Source organism: Typopeltis vanoorti, chromosome 17 (genome assembly GCF_054136105.1).
Source record: "Typopeltis vanoorti isolate ZY-2024b chromosome 17, IOZ_Tvanoo_1.0, whole genome shotgun sequence".
In the NCBI taxonomy this organism is placed as follows: Eukaryota; Metazoa; Arthropoda; class Arachnida; order Uropygi; family Thelyphonidae; genus Typopeltis; species Typopeltis vanoorti.
In genome coordinates this window covers 3,261,348-3,281,228 of record NC_143565.1, presented here as the reverse complement: position 1 = coordinate 3,281,228, position 19,881 = coordinate 3,261,348, and the positions used below count along the sequence as shown (strand labels likewise).

General features: G+C 38.7%; 1 protein-coding gene across 3 annotated transcripts in view; it reads right to left on the bottom strand.

Annotated features, from left to right (window-relative positions):
* LOC150097100 (VPS35 endosomal protein-sorting factor-like) overlaps positions 1-19,881 on the bottom strand; it is a 386,078-nt gene that overhangs the window by 150,293 nt on the left and 215,904 nt on the right. The window lies entirely within an intron of this gene.

Genomic DNA, 19,881 nt, shown 5'->3' with positions numbered 1-19,881 from the left:
GTATATTAGCAAAGTATTAGATATGGACAGGGATATGATAGTTGTCTACATGGGTTATCTAGACAACAGAAGTCATCATCATCTTCCTATCTGGTATTAGACCTCATGGCCTGTTATGGTCTCATTGTTCTTTTATAAAGATCAATAATGAATAGTAAAATGGCTGAGTTGTGTGAGGCAAAGGGGTTCTTGTAAATCTGAGGAGTAAATTTGAAGGAAAGTTGGAATTTTTTTTAAAGTTAATGGATTGCATTTGAATGGGTTTTGTGTTGGGTATTTAGAAAGGCTATTGTTTTCTGAGAAGGCATACAGTCAAGAAGTTAATGCAGTAAATGATCAGTCTACTTGTGAAGCAGTATAGCACAACTACGCAAGTTGTATGAAAGGAGGAAGACTGATACAAGTTTGAAGATGGGTATCCGGAGAGTTCATCGAAAAACAGTTTACCGAAAGACAATTCATCGAAGGCAATTCATCGAACAACAATTCATCGAAAAAGCAATTCATCAAAAATCAGTTTATCGAACAACAATTAATCGAAAAAGCAATTCATCGAAAGACAATTCCCTGAAAAAGCAATTCACCGATGAGCAGTTAATCGAAAAGACAATTCATCGAAACGCAATTGATCCACTGAGGCGGGTATAGTTGAGATGTTAAAAGAACATTTCATAAAGGGATTTCATCCTCATGAAAATTTTTAGCTCATATTCTAACCGTTGATGAAACATGGCTTCGTCACTATGACCCAGAGAACAAACAACAGTCAATGGAGTGGAGACACCAAGGTTCTCCATGGCCAAAGAAGTTTCAAACCAAACACTCAGCAGGGAAAGTTCTTGCCATTGTCTTTTAGGATATGGATGGTGTAATCCTTACCTTACCTCAAGAAAGGTGAAACTCTTACAACAGCTCTGAAGGAATTGAAGGAGGTATTGAAGGAAAATCGGTTCGAGAAACTAAGCAGAAGCGTGTTGCTTTTGCATGACAATGCACCTGCTTATGAAATCCAACAGACAATATACGACTTGAGATTTCAATATCTACCTCAAACACCATATTCACCAGGACTGGCCCTAGAAATTTTGTTGTCACGTGCAGTAGCATATTTTTCTGCCCCTTCCCCTTAAAAAAACTCTTTTAATGACGTCTTAAAAGCCATGATATTAATCTAGGCTTCACCATCTCTGATCATAAATTCTAAATAGCAGCATTTAAAATTTATAGCATCCTACGTTTATCAAGGATGTCAAGCACCTTTATCAGGGCGTTTAACCTGAAGGTGAGTTAGCCTGTCTCATACGAGGATGGAAGGTTTTTTCCTCCCTGAAACTTGGTTTTTCTTTGCCGAAAAACAAGCGAACCGAATTGGAAAAACATGCAGGGATTTAAGGCCAGTTGCTTCTTCCTTAATTCAAAACAACTCAACTCAATTCCAATTTCCTTTAGCACTGTGCTTTCTAACTGTGATCTTCCGACCACTGGCATCCTTCAAAACTCGAATAAGACTTCCAACCGCTTCTCATCTGAATATAACACCAGATGAGTATGCTTCTAAAAGGTTTACAGGTTTGTTTTTTTTTTAAGATTCTTTATTCATTATTCCTTATTTTATTATTTTTCTTTCCTAGAGAATATTTTAACCTTTTTTTTTTTTTTTTTAACAAACTGCACCGATCACCTCCTCAAAACCCAGAAATATACCCACACATAGCGCCTCCGTAGCGCAATTGGAAGACGGTACATTGCGCCCTTCGATTGGAATAGGCCTAAGTTCGATTCTCGTCGCGACGGGAGGAATCTTTATCTGGTCGATTTCAATCGATGGTGAGTTAGCCGATCTCATACGGAGGTAGTAGGGTTTTTTCTCCCGGAAACTCGGGTTTTTCATCCCGCATACATACAAATCGGCCCTTCAGAACACACGCAATTTACAGACAAAAATTACTAGTTGTGGTGGTGTTGGAGGTGGGCGATAGATGGCGTTGATTCGTAGTAGAGGTAAGGTGCAGAGACAGTTGAAGATGTCCTCCCGCGATGAGTCTTCGGACTCCTTGGAGGTATCAGGAATAATAATAATAATAATAATAATATACTCATTAGTATTCTTAGCCTATTCCTTCCCTTATTAACTGCAATTACTTGCTTTCGAGGTTATTTGGGAGATAAGTGCACGTCGTTGAGGAATAACAGAAACAGGAGTAAATAAGTGAAACATGATTGAAAAATCTTCAGGAATGATTTTTTTCAAGTTTTCCAATATTTTTACTCTGAATTCCTGTATATTTTATTATTATATTGTGAAAAATATTTACATCAAAGAATCAATTTATTATTATTATTAGTAGTAGTAGTAGTAATATTAATGATTAATACTATTTTCCCTCATCCTCCTCAATATAATGATTGTTGGTATAGCAATGCTGCTTTCTTCTTCTTCTTCTTCTTCTGCAGCTTCTCCCACTTAAGTGGGGTCACTGTTTGTTATGAGTCTCCTCCACACCTTCCTGTCTTGGGCTGTCACCAAATCCAAGTTCTTCATCTTCAAGTCCTCTTCTACCAGCTCCCTCCATCTCTTCTTTGGCCGCCCACGCTTCCGCCTTCCTTGCACATCCATCTGCATGACCCTTCTTCCCACATATTCGTCCTCCCTCCTCATCACATGACCAAACCATCTCAACCTTGCCTCCTGTATTTTCGCTCCTAAGTTCGTAACTTTCACTGTTCCCCTGACATAGTCATTTCTCAGATGATCCTTTCTGGTCACACCGCACATCCACCTAAGCATTCTCATCTCTGCTACTTCCATCCTGCTGATGTTATTTTTCCTCAGGGCCACAGTTTCTATAGCATATGTCATAGCTGGCCTCACTACTGTCCTATAAATTTTGCCTTTCAGATTGATCGGCACCCTCTTATCACATAACACTCCAGCCATCTCCCTCCAGTTCCTCCAACCTGCTTGTATCCTGCATCCCACTTCCTTCTCACCTCCTCCATCTTCTTCCACTGTCGAACCTAAGTATCTAAAGTCTCTCACCTTCCTGATGACATTTCCTTCCAGCTCCAGGTCTGTCTCCTGGCCACCGCCCACTGTGCAACACATATACTCTGTCTTACTTCTGCTCAGTCTCATACCTCTCTCTTCCAGTACTTTTCTCCATCTTTCCAGTTTAGTTTCCACTTCTTCTCTTGTATCTACACACAGCAAGATGTCATCTGCATACAACATTGTCTAAGGTGCATCTTCTCTCACCTCCTCTGTTACCACCTCCATCACAATATTAAACAGAAATGGACTTAATGCTGACCCTTGATGCAAGACAACTGTTACTTGAAAACTTTCTGTCTGTCCCAAACAGGTCCGAACACTTGTCTTCACATTTCTGTACATTTCCTGCACCAACCTGACATATTTCTCCGGCACCTTCTTCTCCCTCAGACACCTCCAGACTTCTTGCCTTGGCACTCTATCGTATGCTTTCTCCAGATCAATAAATACCAGATGTAGCTCCCTTTGTTTCTCTCGATATTTTTCCATCATCTGTCGTAACCCAAAGATAGCATCTGTTGTTGATCTACCAGGCATGAAGCCAAATTGTTCCTTTGCAATCTCCACCTCCTCCCTCAATCTACCATCAAGAACCCTTTCTAGGATCTTCATTGTGTGGGACATCAACTTTATTCCTCTGTAATTTTTACAGTCTTGTGCATCCCCTTTACCCTTGGAGATGGGAACAAGAGTACTCTCCCTCCATTCCTCGGGTATATTTTCCTGTTGGCAAACTTTCATGAACAGGTTCCACAACAGGTCAATTCCCTCTTCCCCCAGTGCCTTCCATGCCTCCACTGGAATTCTGTCGCGGCCTACCGCTTTTCCATTCCTCCATTCCTCATCCTCTTCATGGCCTCCGTCACTTCCATTCTACTGATGTTCTGCACCATCCCCTCAGAAGGCTGCCCATCTCCTCTGTGAGTCCTTGCATTTTCCTCATTCAGAAGTCCCTCAAAGTATATTTTCCATCTGTTTCTTATGTCCACATCCCTCCATAATACTCTTCCTTCAGCATCTTTGATCTGCCTCACATGTAAGATGTCCTTAGCTGCTTTATTTCTACATTTCGCTAGTTGGTAAATTTTTCTCTGTCCTTCCTTTGTTTCTAATTGATCATACAGATCTTGATATGCCATGGCCTTCGCCTGTGCCACAACTCTCTTGGCTTCTTGCTTTCTCTCTTTGTACACCTCTCTGTCCTCTTCCACTCTTGACTCATCCCACTTCTGCTTTGCCTTCCTCTTAGCTGTCACTGCCACTTGTACATCATTATTCCACCACCAACCCTCCTTCTGCTCTCTAATCTTTCCAGATGTCTCACCAAGCACCTCGATTGCACAGCTCAGGATTACTTTTGAATTATGTTTCCACCAATCTTGTACACTTTCCAGTCCATCCGAAATCCTCTCTAACACTCTCTCCCTAAAACGATTCCTCACACTCTCTTCTTTTAAGCAAAACCACTTAATTGTCTTCATCCCATGGCAACCAGAAGTTCTTATCTTCGATCTTAATTTAAAGTCTGCGCACAGCAGTCGGTGTTGTTGTGCTACTTGATCTGTTGGAATTACCTTACAATTTGTCACAACCTTAAGATGTTTTCTTCTAGTCAAAATGTAGTCAATTTGTGAGCTGTTGTTACCACTTCTAAATGTTATCAAATGTTCTTCCCTCTTGAAGAAAAACGAGTTCACAATTGCCAGATCAAACGCTACTGCAAAGTCCACAACCCTCTCTCCTTCCTGGTTCATCATTCCCACTCCGTGGCCACCATGCACCCTTTCACAGTCTCTATTCTGTCTTCCTATGTGCCCGTTCAAGTCTCCTCCGACAATCACCATCTCATTTTCTTCCAATTCCCTCATTTCTTCATCTAACACGTTCCAGAACTCATCTTTTTCCTCTGCTGTACAACCAACTTGCGGGGCATATACACATAATACGACCACCCGCTCTTCTCCAAGACCCAATTTCATTCGCATGATCCTGTCGTTCCTTCTACCCACGTCCAGTACTTTACCCTTCATTCTGCCACACACCACAATTCCTACACCATTTCTTCCCTCGTTATTCGCTCCAGAGTAGAACAATTTATATCCATCTCCCAGTTCCTTTGCCTTTCCCCCTTTCCACCTTGTCTCCTGCACACATAAAATGTCCAACTTCCTCTTCCTCATCATGTCTGCCACCTCTCTTCCCCTTCCAGTCATGCTTCCAACATTCAGTGTTCCCACTCGCAACATCCTCTCCACCTGCTGGGCTCGCTTCTTTAACCGCACCCGCCCTTGATGCGGTAGCCCTCGTCCACTTCTCACAGCTGTAGGGCGATGTGGCTGCGCGTCGCTTAAGGGGTACGCCCTAGCCCTTATATCATTTTCTCTTAGACTCATAATCATAGTTTGAGTTGGCACTGAAGTTTTACGACCGGATGCCCTTCCTGACATCAACCCTCGCATTTATCCGGGCTTGGGACCGGCACCTATTGAGGCTAGCTTGCCTCCTTTGGTGGCTGCATAAGACGAAATGACTTAGCAAGATAGGAAAGACTCACCCCTAGCCCTCGAATACTCTAATAGCATCAGGGGGAAGGAGCAAGGAGAGGAGAAAGAAGCAAAGAAAGAAGAGGAGGGACCAGTCTACAGAATAATATAACAGATATATATTACATGAAGTAAGGCATGGTCCAGCATCAGGTACCTCGGGTTTGCCATGCCCGTACTCAATAAAGTGAGCCCTTCAGGATTTACTAAGGAATAATTACAGAACGATATCGATTCTTATTGTTTTTCTTGTCCAATTTGCCTATTTCCAGGAGGAAAAGCCTAGTCATCTCAGTATTAGGCCTACTAACTTACGTTCAGTAAATTTATTTATTTATTACATTTATTAATGAAAAAAATTTATTTGGATTCCGTATTTGAAACTTTTACAAAAAAATGTCGAACCGTTCGGGGCTACAAAGAAAAGTGTCGAAATTATGTATTACAATAACTCGCAGACTTAGCAGAATTCGCAGAAGTTTTCAGAACAAGAAGCTGAATGCACGGTTCAGTTTTAGTTCGTAATGGATCACTTTTATCATGACATTTCCGAAAAGAAGTTCCTAAATGATATTAGCAATTTCGCTCTGGTTGGATGAAATTAATGAAATTTTTAATTTCAATCGACTAGACTTATTTGTGACAAAATTTGGTAGAGTGAAATTCTTAGCCTATTCCTCCCCTTATTAACTGCGATTACATGTTTTCGAGGTTATTCGGGAGATAAGTGCATGTGGTACTCCTGTCTTCCCTACAGAAAAATTGCTAACTATACAATGAAGCAGGATGTACACTTACATTAAATGCTCTAAAATGCAAGAAAATAATTATTACGTTTCAATGAACACTTCCATGTGTTGTATGTATCATGAGTAACGTTCCGTATTGTTTCTGAACATTTTCTAAACAATAGTTTGCAAGAAAAATGACTTTTCGATGAATTCTTTCATAATTCATCGAAAATTTTTCGGTGAATTGTTTTTTCGATGAATTGCATTTTTGGCGAATTGTCGTTCGATGAATTGTCATTCGAGGAATTGGTCATTTGATGAATTGCCTTTTCGACGAATTGCCATTCGTTAAATTGTCGTTCGGCGAATTGTTTATTCGGCGAATTGCTTTTTCGATGAATTGCTGCTCGATGAATTGTCTTTTGATTAATTGTTTTTCGATGAATTTGCCTGTAATCTTGAAGACGTGGTTGCAGTAAGGTGATGGAATGCAATGCATAAAGGTGAGGATGAGAGGTATAGTATAGCAGCTAGAATAGAGAATGTTGGTACTGGTAGCATGGCCTCAAAGACACAGGAACTGTTATGTTATGTTTGTACACCAATTTAAGGTGTATTCCAAACAAGAAAGATGAGTTTATTGAATTGATTGAGTCAGTATGACCAAAGATAATTGGAATAAGTGAAATTGTCTGAGAAGGATGAGATATTGGGAATAGAAATGGAAATGGAAGGATATATAATTTTTAGAAGGATAGAAATGGGAAAAGAGGAGGGAGAGTGCTGTTAATAATTGCAGAGGAATTGCATCCACAGTTCAAACTTGATAGTGTATGCACAGATATTTGAATTTGTGTGGTGTGAAGTTGAAATTAACAGGCTATTATCTGATAGGATGCTGTTATAGACCAGGGACTATATAGAATGCTAATTGTGAAAATGCTTAAACAAATCAGTTGGGCATATAAAAAGATGGTGATCCTGATGGGAACTTAATTAGAGGAATATAGAATGGAAGGAGATAGTATATGGGAACAAGGAGAGTGGGTTTCTAAGAGATAAATATCTTAAGCAGCATGTGACTGAAGCAACTAGAAGCTATAATGTTTTGGATTTGGTGATAACTTCACAAGATGTAGTTGGTAATGAGGTGTTGACACTGTTGCCAGTTGGTGAGAGTGATCATGAGGTACTTGTTTGGGATGTGATGAAACAAAAAAAAGTTACTGCCAAAAATGGACACATGTGGAAATATAAAGCAGGTGATTATAGGAAGCTCTTTAGTCAGCTAGAATCAGTATGTTGGGTAGATGAATTGATAATGTAGATGAGTAAATGATCAGATGAGCTGAGCGAAAAAGATGTTGCCAATGTAAAGAAACTTACGAAGCAATATCTGACACAAGCAATGTATAACTGCATACCAAGGGTTAGTAAATAAGTTAGCAAGTAAATAGAGTTGGAGTGAAATAGATGAACAGTGAAATCAAGCAGGCTGTGCTGGAAAAGAAAATGCTATGGAGGAGGTACAAGACAGTTGGCTGTAATCTAGAAAGGTGATGAGCATGATATATAAAGAAAGTAAAGGTGCAGTATGAGAGGAGATTGGCGTGTCAGGTCAAGGTTAACTAAAGGGAAATTTTCTGTTACATGGAAAGCAAGAGGAAGAATAATTATGACAGAGTAACATTGGTGGATAGTCATGGCAGCAGACTAACAGCTGCAAAGGATATAGTGGAATTATTGAACAAGCACATTATCAGCGTATATCATATTAGTGTAAATGATGTGGTGCAATATATAGAAGGGAGGCAAGTATTAGGAGAATTGGGAGTGAATGAATCAGAGATTGTATCAGGTGTTGATTGGGGTTAGATGTTTTATAAGGCTATGGGAATGGATGACATATCACCATGTCTCCTTAAGGAATGTGCATGGCAGTTGGCTATTCCCTTGACCTGGTTTTTTTATGAAAGTCTTGTAGTGGGTAGGGTTTCTAAGGAGTGGAAAGAAGGCAAAATAGTATCACTCCACAAGCACTGTTCTAGGACAGAAGTTTCCACTCTGTATAACTACAGCCATGGTCAAGGCGTTGGAGATATTGGTTAGGAATATAATAAAGGATTTGGTTGATGAGAATAGCATTCTTTATGATGGTCAATGTGCATTTGTAAAGGATACATTCTGTTTTAGCAATTTACTTGCATTTTATGATAGGATAACTAGTGTGTTAGATAAGGGAGAATCACATATTATTATTATTATTACGGGTATCTCCATGGAGTCAGTAGACTCATCGCAGGAGACCCAAACTAGCAAAACAATATCTGTCATATCTCTTCTTGAATTCATTTACAGACGAAGAGCTCACAACTAAGTCAGGCAATGAATTCCACTCATTCACCACCCTCCAGGCAAAAAACCTTGTTCTGACACCTTTGTTAACCACACTCTTCTTTAATTTCCAGAGATGACCTCTTGTTCTTCCATCACTATCACACAGCTGAAACATTTCCCCTGCATCAATCCTATAAAAACCTTTTAGTAATTTGAATGTTTCTATCATATCACCTCTTCTTCGCCTATCAACCAATCTCTGCAATCCACAAGCTCTCAATCTATCAATGTAGGGAGTATTTTTTATATCACTCACCAACTTGGTCACTCTTCTCTGAACCCTCTCCACAGCCTCCTGATCTCCAAGGAATCCAGGTGACCAGACCTGAGCACAGTAATCCAAATGTGGAAGTATCAATGCTTTATAAAGGGGAATAATAACCTCTTTATCTCTGGATGTCAGTGTGTTCCTCAACAACCAAGTAATCCTATGTGCAATCTTGGACACCTTAGCAATGTGTCCTCTGAACTTCATATCCCTATCTACCAATACCCCTAAGTCCCTAGCCTCATCAATCTCTTGGAGTACCTTTCCATCGATGTAGTACACAGCTGGTAATCTTTTAATCCCAAAATGCATGACTTTACACTTTTCCACATTGAACTGACATCCATTTTCTTTTGCCCATTTTACCAGCTTATTTAAATCCTCCTGCAAACTTTCAACATCAGCTTGATTTTTTATTGCACTACACAACTTTGCATCATCAGCAAACAACTGAATATCTCCCTTTAAGCCGTTTCCTATATCATTTATATACAAATTAAACAACATTGGCCCAAGCACAGAGCCCTGAGGTACACCACTGGTCACCTGCCTCATTCTGGACTCGGCTCCTCCATACACCACCTTATGGTATCTCTCCCTGAGCCATTCTCCTATCCATATCACCAATTTAATATCCATTCCCATCTGCTCCAATTTGCGTAACAGTGTTCTATGGGGTATCCTGTCAAAAGCCTTAGCAAAATCCAGAAGTACCACTGTGTAGCCAGTTCCTTTGTCCAACTTGGATGTTATTCTATTATGAATAGTTAATAGATTGCTAAGGCAGGATCTACCTTTAACAAAACCATGTTGGCCTCTATAGAGTATCATATCCTGATCCACCCATTCTTGAATTTTGTCTTTAACCAACTTTTCCAATACTTTTACCACTACTCCTGAGATGGTGATTGGTCTGTAATTCAATACCGCAGTTTTAGAGCCACCCTTATGCAAAGGAACCACTTTGCCTAACTTCCACTCCCTAGGGACCATACCAGAGTTCAAACTTAAATTAAATATCCAGGTAAGAGGGGTTGACAATTCATTTGCACATTCACGCAACACCCGAGCTGATATTCCATCTAAGCCTACCGCAGTGTTTGCATTTAAGTTTTGCAATATATTTAATACCTCTGATTCTTTAGCTTCAATTCTCACATTAGGTATTGCTATAGGTATAGAGATATCCTCACTTGGGTGATAGACTTTTGAGAAGTGATCACTCAGTAACTCGACTATTACATCTGATTTTGTCACCTCAATACCATCAGCACCCACTAAGGTTATCCTTCCGAAGTCATTCTTCCTCTTACTTGCCACATAGCGGAAGAACTCTTTGGGATTACCCTTGATCTCTTTGGCTAAGGTCTTCTCATAATATGATTTAGCTTTTCTTACTATGCTGGTAACCTTCCTAGCTTGAGCCTTGTACTGCTCATGGGTGTCCTGATCGCCCTTCTCCTTGTAAATTCTCCATAACATTTTCTTTTTTTGCAGTTCAAGCTTGATACTACTGCTCATCCATCTAATGCCTGCCTTGTTTGACCTCCTGACCATAGGGACACAATCTGATATTGCTTTCCTCAGATACCCGCTGATTTTATCCCAAGCACTGCTAACATCTTTCCCTTGCAATATGTTTTGCCATGGGATGGCTGCAAGCTCACTCCGAAGCTTGTTATAATTGCCTAACCTGTAGTTCCGTACATACCCCTTCTTAATAGAAAAATCCACAGATTTTGCAACCTCCCAAGTCAATACCACATGATCGCTTTCACCAACTGGAGGTAACGAGGACACCTTACTTATGCATATAACCTCTGAACCAATAACCAGGTCCAACACTCTCACACCACGTGTCCCTTCAGTTACGTGCTGTTTCAAGTAATTATCTCGTAGAAGATGTATGAACTCCATTTCCTTTTTGCTACGTGATATTTCCTCCTTCCAATTGATATCACCATAATTAAAATCCCCCATAATAATCACTAAGCCTTCACTCATTGCACTAAGTTGCTGATGCATGAATTCAATATCTTCCCCCGTACTCCCTGGCCTATAGCAGCATCCAACTCTATATTTGGTTGCGTTGGTCACTATTTCGCACCAGACTGCCTCAAATGAACTCTCATTCACATGTCTATCATCATGATATACTACTTTCTTTGGCTGCAACACATCGGCTATCATCAACAGTACTCCTCCTCCTGTTCTATCTTCTCTATCCTCCCTGAAAATACTGTACCCTTCACATTCAATTCCAGTGACCACATCTTCTGCTGACAGCCAAGTTTCACTAATGCCTACAACTTTTGGTGAGATTTCACTGACTAATGCCAAAAATTCTTCTCTCTTATTTCGAATGCTTCTAGCATTGGTATACAAAAATTGCAGATTCCCTCTAGATCTTGTACCGGCTTTAGAACTGATATATAAGTCACTAACTACCGTAGTCCTATGCCGATTTTTATCCCCTCTCTTCTGCAATTTATTCTGCCTATAAGGATCAATAAATACACAATCAGTGCTAAAGTTTCTCTCTCTTACACTCAACCTTTTCAATATTAGTTTCCCTGCCCAATAACTTCAACCTGTTCAGAAAACAATAACTCCTTCAATCGCTTATGTCCTTCCATGTTAAGATGCAGTCCATCTCTAGCATACAACTGCCTTTTTCCTTCAAACACACTCCAAACATCAACAAACTCCAGACCTCTTTTTCTGCACATTCTTGCAATCATATCATTCATTATCATTGCTCGTCTACTTAACTCGTAATTGTCAAAACGAGGCAGCACGCACACTATTCTCCCATTGACACTTTTCCTCTTCACAATATCTAATAATGTTCTTAAATCTTTTCCTACCCGATTTATACTACCTCTCAGGTCATTCGTACCCACCATAACTATCATCTTGTCTGTTTCATGCCCTCTCTTTATCGCTAAAGCCACTCTTTCTATTGTCCCATCAGCCCAGCACTCCTCATGCATACCACTCTCCATATCCTTAATCATAGAATCACCATATATTTTACCACTCTTAACTTCATTCAAGTCCACACTCATGGACTCATTCTCTACACTATTCAGCATGACTCTCCCAGCTTCATTACTCAACTCTCTATTACTTACCCCCCCACTCTCACTACATCTCATTTCTTCTAGGCCACTTGTGGTTTTATTATGTTGACTCCCAATCACTCTCATACTATTTATTACTGAATCATTCAAAGACTCACCCATATGTAATCCTGTTCTAGTTACTTCAGCTAAAGTAATCTCTATAGTCCTAATTTCTCTGTTTAACACATTAAACTCAGCTTCAACTTCCAGAATCTCCTTACCGATCACTTCCACTTCCTCATGAAGAAGATGAAGGTCATTTTTCATTTTCATAAACTCCCGCCGAAGTTCTTCCGATGTCTGCTTCCATTCCTAAACGCTCCAGCCTATCCCGACACTTCTCACATACGTCGACATTTTCTTTCTTCTCATTTTGCCAGACCGACCACAGATCCTTCACATTTTTCGGTGCATACATGTAGCAGTTTCCGCACCGCATCCATTGCGAAAAATCTAATGCTGAGCCAGCCTTTCGTGTAGTAGTAGAAGTCCTGCGCGCCGCTGACGTACGTTTCTTGTTGGACGCCATCTTTACACGTTGTTATAGTGAAACAAACGGCAGTGAAAACACAATATATACAACACAGTTCTAAACAATAATACCACTGAAGGACACTTGTTTCTAACCGATGCACAATTGCAGCATAATTTGTGACAAAAAGCCACACTATATTTAACTTTAAAAACACGTTTTCTAGACTAGCTAAACTCGACCGCCACATTTACCAAGGACCAATATACAGTGATATATAGAAGGGAAGCAAGTATTAGGAGAATTGAAAGTGAAAGATCAGAGATGTATCAGGTGTTGATTGGGGTTAGATTACCGTCTAATTTTCCTCATCCGATGCAGAGATAATGAAGTCATCCCGAAATTCATCCAAATCAAATGCGTATTCCATACAAACAAGGCCTCCAGAATTTATCATAAAATGAAACTAGCTCTTTTAAGAGAAAGAATTACAGTCACTAGAGCTGAATTAGCATTAATTAGTAATAACACTTTTTCTCTTCATAATGAACTAGCCACATCAAGAGAATCCTTAAAATGCCTCCAACTAACAACACAATAAAATAGGATTAAAAAACGCAATCTCGCTTCCTTATATCAAAAATGTTACAGGTAAGCTAGCCAAATTATTGAACAAATACAACGTAAAAGTAGCCTTCCTTCCTATGAAAAAAATCTCAAGATTCCTACATCCACCAAAACCACCTCATCATCCTCTTAAAAAACCAGGAGTCTACAAAATCCATTGCTCTTGTGAGATTTGCTACGTAGGACAGACAGGAAGATCTGGAGAAATACGCATGGCTGAACACCAAAAAGACGTACAATACAAAAGAGTACAAAAAAACGGGTTTTGCTTACCATACCACTTCCACTGGCAAAAAACAATGATGTCATACATAGAAAATAACTGCTACATAAGAAAATTTAAAGAGGCTGCTAATATGCTGAAAAACCCAACCCAATGCCAAGGTTTAATTCTCCATCAAGTGTGGTCAGCTCTAATAAAAAATCTACTTCAATCTGAGCTCGGACTGTATGAACGAGAACAAGAACACGTGACATCGTCCAGTATTATTCAACGTCAATAACGTTTTATATCTGCATTCTGTTATTTGAGTTTATGAATAGCCAAACGGTTATGATTTGTATTTATTAATTTCTCTTGTTTAAACTTTAAGTTATACTATTTACCCCTGAAGATGTAAATCCTACGATTTACGAAATTTGTCGGGAACTATTATTTCAGTATGTTGTATAACTGAATAATAAAAAATGTGGTGTAATCACCGAAATATATCTTTTGAACCAATTAGCCACAGAAGTCTACGCCTGCAGTATACAGTGATATTCTTAGACTTTGCACTTTTGATACATTAAACAAATGTATCAAAACAAAACTCTGCAGCTTGTACACATGAAATTTTCATCCTCTGCAGCTTGTACACATGAAAGGTATACCTGCAGAGGATGAAAATAGAGAGTATATTGGTTAGGTGGATTGAAAATTGGCTCTCTGAACGATACAAGCTGGTTGTGTATGATGGAGCAGTGTCTCAAAAAAGGAGGGCAACCAGGATTCTGTTCTTAACATTTGCAAAACAATTTGCAAATGCTGGAATTGTGGGCATGTGAAAATGGCTCTCAGTTCAATGTTAGTAAATGTCAAGTAGATATGAAATTGAAGTTTAGGAGCTACATAGCTAAGACTGCAAATACAACTCAGAGGATAACTGCAGTACTGAAATGACTATTGGCATGTGAGGATAAGAAAGTCATTTTTTCTTTATGTGACTTTGATACAACTTCATCTGAATTACTGTTCTTCTACACTTGTTCTCCTACTTTCCACGGTAATGAAGACACAGTAGAATGAGTGCAAAGCAGTGTTAAAAATGATACTAATACTGTGGAATATAGATTATGAGATGAGACAGAAAATTTGCAGTCCATGGAATTTTTAATTTATGGAGAGTGGAGAGAGGATGATAAGGCATCCATGGGAGCTGAGAATGAATGCAGTCAGGAAAGTGATGCGAGCTAGATTTTTCTCTTAGGGGGCTGTGCATAAGTAGAATGGCTTGCCTTTGAAGGTTCAATAGAAAGTATGACAAGTGGTGTGAGTGATATATGGCCTCCTTCAATGAGTCCCAGACATCCTGGAAGTCTCTTTAAATAATAAGATCCCATTTAATCCTATGGCTGTATATATGCATTCAGATTGTGAAAATCTCCTTTTCACAATCTGAATCCCATGACCTTTATATAATTTCCAGGAATGACCTCTTATTCCCCTTATGCAATAATTTCTCTGTATCTAGATGACTAGCTTCTCTGACCAATTATATGTCGCAATCATATCACCTCTCCTAATGTCTCTCAAGCTCTACAGACTGCATTCCTTTAATCCATCCTCATACTCAACATTCCAGTGTCCTGAGACAGTCTTAGTTATTCACCTCTGCACTCTCTACAATGTTTCCTTATAAACAATATAGTCAGATGATCAGATCTGTGCACACAAATCCAAATATGGCCAAATTAGTGTGCCATTGGAACTATCATCTCTTTGTCTGTACTTGTGAGAGTTCTTCACATTATGGTAGCAATTTTCTGGCTAACAGTGAACACATCACGCAGACATTTCAAGGAATGAATTATGTTCATTAAGTTGGGATCACATGTATATTCTTTCCCCTTATTTTACTCTGCTGTCATTCTAGTAAAATGTGGGGAGACTGCCAAAGAGAGACCTACCTTTAATGAAACCATGCTTGTCCTCTATAAGGACTAAAGTGTTATCTGCCATCAATGGATATGATTTTTCACCAGCTTCTCTCTAATTATTAGAGAGAGGTTGGTATTGATTAATACTGTAATCAATAATTAAGGTATTAGAGTCTAACACCTTAATTATTGGAGTACAATTATTCTAGAATTGGCTACATCACTTCTAGCTCTACAACAACAAAATGAAAGTATCTATCTTCCATTCATGAGGAATACTGCTTGGTCGAGATTAAAGTTAAAGAACCAGGTTAGGTAACCAGGTAATTCTTTTGCACATTCCTTTACCACTCATCTCACATGTGAATCTATCCTTGCAATTCATAGGCATTATCAAGATGAGACTGGTCTATAGCAGTACTCAGCTACATATCTGTTTCATAATCATTTACTTCATACAACCTCAAATCAACACTGCTGCCTATATATTTATACTGTTACCCTCATTCCCAATCTCTACTCTAGCGGATTTAATCTATCTGTAATCCGAAAGCACTACACCCATGGCATTCTATTCATGTAAGCCAACTCTTCAGTCAACAAGGTTTCACTAATGCCAATTATTTCTGATCCATCTTGCATTTATCAATGCGAAGAATTCCTTGTCTTTATTCCTGATTCTTTTAGCATTAGTAAACATGGATAGAAACAATCATCAGGCTGATGGATATTCAAAGAAACTGTTAAAATTTCACCACTCAATTAAAAAGTCTCATTTGATTCCTTGACCAAATTCATACTGCTTAGCTTATATTACCATTTCTTCTGTCTGACAAAGTAAGTCTTACTGTTCTTGTGGTTTTCACTTCTTTGCTCCCTCTCTCTCTCTCTCTCTCTCTCTCTTACTCACTCTCTTTTGCTTTTAAAAATCTTATCTCTGCAGCTTGTATTTTACATTCATCTTTCTTTTTAAATGTCCATGTTTCTGAATCATATAACAAAGTGGGAATGGCCATAACTTTGTAAAATTTTAGTCGATTTTCTCATCTTGTTTTTTTATTCAATGTCCTTTTAATTGTTCCACAGATTTTCTGAAATTTCTTTATTTTTTCATATATATCCTTATCTTTTAGATATGTTCTTATGCAGCCTAAATAATTAAACTGTGTCATCTGTTCTATTATTTTATTTTCTATAACTATTTTTGATCTAACATGATCTCAACCTTTAAATCCCATGACTTTTGTTTACTTTCCTGAAATTTTTAAATTGTATTGTTGGCTTATTTTGTTTAATTCATAAACAGGTTACAAGCGGAGTCCCACAGGGCTCAGTACTGGGACCTGTATTGTTTAACCTTTGTATCAATGACATTGTCGGATTGCAGTCGGATATTTAGTTGTTTGCAGATGATGTGAAGCTGGGAAAATTTATTAGTAATAGTACAGATGTAGAAACCCTGCAAGAGGATTTGAATAAACTAGACAGATGGGCAAATGAATGGGGATGTTGTTTAATGCAGCAAAATGTAAAGTCTTGAAGTTTGGGATACATCGATGGGAGGCTGCATACTCAATTGGAGGGGCTGTACTGGAGAAAGTAGGGGAGACAAGAGATCTGGGGGTGATGATTGATAGAAAATTGAAATTCAGGGAACATATTGGAAAGGTGGTGAAGTTAACCCAGAGGATTGCTGCAATATTGAGAAGGACGCTGACCTGCAGAGATAAAAGAGTTATCATTGCATTGTATAAGACCCTCATCAGCCTACACTTAGACTATTGTTCTCAAATTTGGTTCCCAGTTAATTAATCCCCTTCAAAGGATTTGAAGGGAATAAATTAACTGTGGAAAGGGTATAGAGGCAGATAACAAAGATAGTTTCAGGACTTTACGATGTTAGTTTTGAGGATTGGCTGAAGGAATGTGGACTGCAGAGTTTGGTAGATAGAAGAAGGAGAGGTGATATGACTGAGACTTTTAAACTGTTGACGGGTAGTTACAGGGTTAACACTGAGGAATTCTTTTGCTTGGTGGAACAGTGGGAAGGAGCGATGACAAGGGGCCATCCCTGGAAGTTGCAAAAGGAAGCTGTGAGCAAGTGGGTGAAGAGTGGTTTCTTTGCATGGAGGGTGGATGAACTGGGGAATGCATTGCCTGATAGAGTGGTGAGAGACAAGAACAGTCAATGAGTTCAAAGAGTAGTGTGATAGACTTTGTGTTTCCTAGGAAGCACTTCCCACGATGAGTCTTTTGACTCTATGGAGGCCTGAATAATAATAATAATAATAATATAACAAACTACACAAATGTCATTTTCAAATATCCATATGCATAGCATTTTTCTAAAGGAAATTCAGTATAGCAAACTATTCCTATGATACATATAAATTCACCAGAGTGAGAGTCAACTGTATTCGTGTAGGCATACCAAGTCTACATGAATACAGTTCTAACACAAGTATTTTCTATTTGGATCACCTACAATGGTGTTTTGAGCATATTTGCAAAGTAACAATATTCAAGCTGTAGCTCATATATTGTTCACCAGATAGCAGTACTGACATCCAGATAGCTGTACATGTGAGCCGTACTGCAGTAATGGCATTGCCTCAAGAGAAAGTGCAGAGTGAGTGTGTGTGTGTGTGTGTGTGTTATGGTTCGCAGAAATGAAGTCAGTGACAACTGTCTGAAGGAATTTCAGGCAGGAATATGGTAGAAATGCTCCAAGTGACAAAAGCATCTGTAAGTGGTATCAACAGTTCTTGGAAACAGGAAGTGTTTTAAAAGGACACTCACCGGGTCAGCCTACAACAAGTGTGGAAAATGTGGAACGAATTCGACTGTCTTTCCAGCATAGCCTGATTTGTGATGCGAGTTGTAAATTAAACATTCTTAAAAGCACAGTGAATGACAGTCACAAGAGAATGAAGCTTCATGCTCATAAACTGCAATTTATTCATCATATTCAGCCTACTGATGAGCCACAAAGAGTTCAGTTTGTGACCACCATGTTAGACCTCATTGCTGAACATGACAACTATTTCCAGAGTGTTTTATTTTCTGATGAGGCAACATTTATGCATTAAGTTGTGAATCGCCATAATGGTCGGGTGTGGGAATCAGAAAATCTGCACGGACTGGTGGAGTTCATCTATAACAGTCTGAAAGTCAATGTCTGGTGCAGCATTGTGCATAATCAAATTGTTGAGCCATTCTTTTTTCCATGAGGAGATGATTACAGGTGTGGAATACCTGGATATGCTAGAGAACTTTGTGTATCTCCCAGATTGAGAATATGGAGGGCCTCAACAGAATGGAGCCCCACCATATTATGCAGCAATTGTGCAGACTGTGCTCAACAACCGATTCCTAGGAAAATGAATAGGCAGAGGAGGTCCCATTGCTTGGCCACTGCACATCATGATTTGATTCCAATGGAGTTCTTCTTTTGGGGCTACATAAAAGACATTGTGTATCAAGAAAAAATCCAGTCCCTTGCCCACCTGTGCCATAGAATAACAGCAACCATAGAAGCAATTCCTATGGATAAGCTTACCTGAGTTTGGTCTGAGGTGGAATTCTGTTTTGATGTCTGTAGAGTGCACACATTGAGTTACACTAACAGGTAATCAAACTTGTGACACTGACATTGCACTTTGATAATATATGCTACATACATTTCTGCTTCAAAATGTCATTAAATAAATTTCATTGAAAACCCCAGAGTTCTTTTTCGGACACACAGTATATTACAACTGATTGATATAGTGGTATGCATGTCTATATTGTCTGTTATTAATTGTTTAAAATCTGTAACTTGGCACTTTTCCTATTTAAAAACTGCTCTTAAGAAAAGGAATGCAACTTTATAATTGACTTCTTCCTTAAGTCATTTTTCCTAATTTACACAAGCAGTTCTTGAAACTCCTGAAAACTGACATCAAAGATCATGACAGTTACCTTGTTTGCAAGAGTCTGGTGTAATGATTATAAATGATTCTACCATTCTTGGATATATTGTTCTTGGAAAACAGTTTTCATGCTCAATATTGATGTAGTGCACATCAATGTTTGCAGTTGTAATAATAGAAACAGGACATCACTGTTATTGGAAGGAAAACCATCTGTAAGCAAGAATGTTTATTCATGTAATCATAAATTAAATCTAGCTTGATGAATTTTTTTTTTTTTTCACTAGAAGTCATGCCAGTGAGTAACACGTGATCAAATCATTGTTTTTCCAGCTTACGGTTTGAAATGTAATGCAGCTTGTCTTGTATATTTATGTATGTTCCAGATGACGATCTTGATATGAAGATCGAAATGTTGGGATAATAAAAATAGTTATTTTAACACGGTTGTAGAATTCATAATTTCAAAAATGAATGCTGATCACCATGTAACACTAAAAGAAAGGAAAAGAAAGGAAAAAATGAACAAAAATGAATTAATGTTTGCACTCTCTCACCATTTTCTTCAGCTATTAGTTAATATATCTGTTACATTATAATATCATATATAATT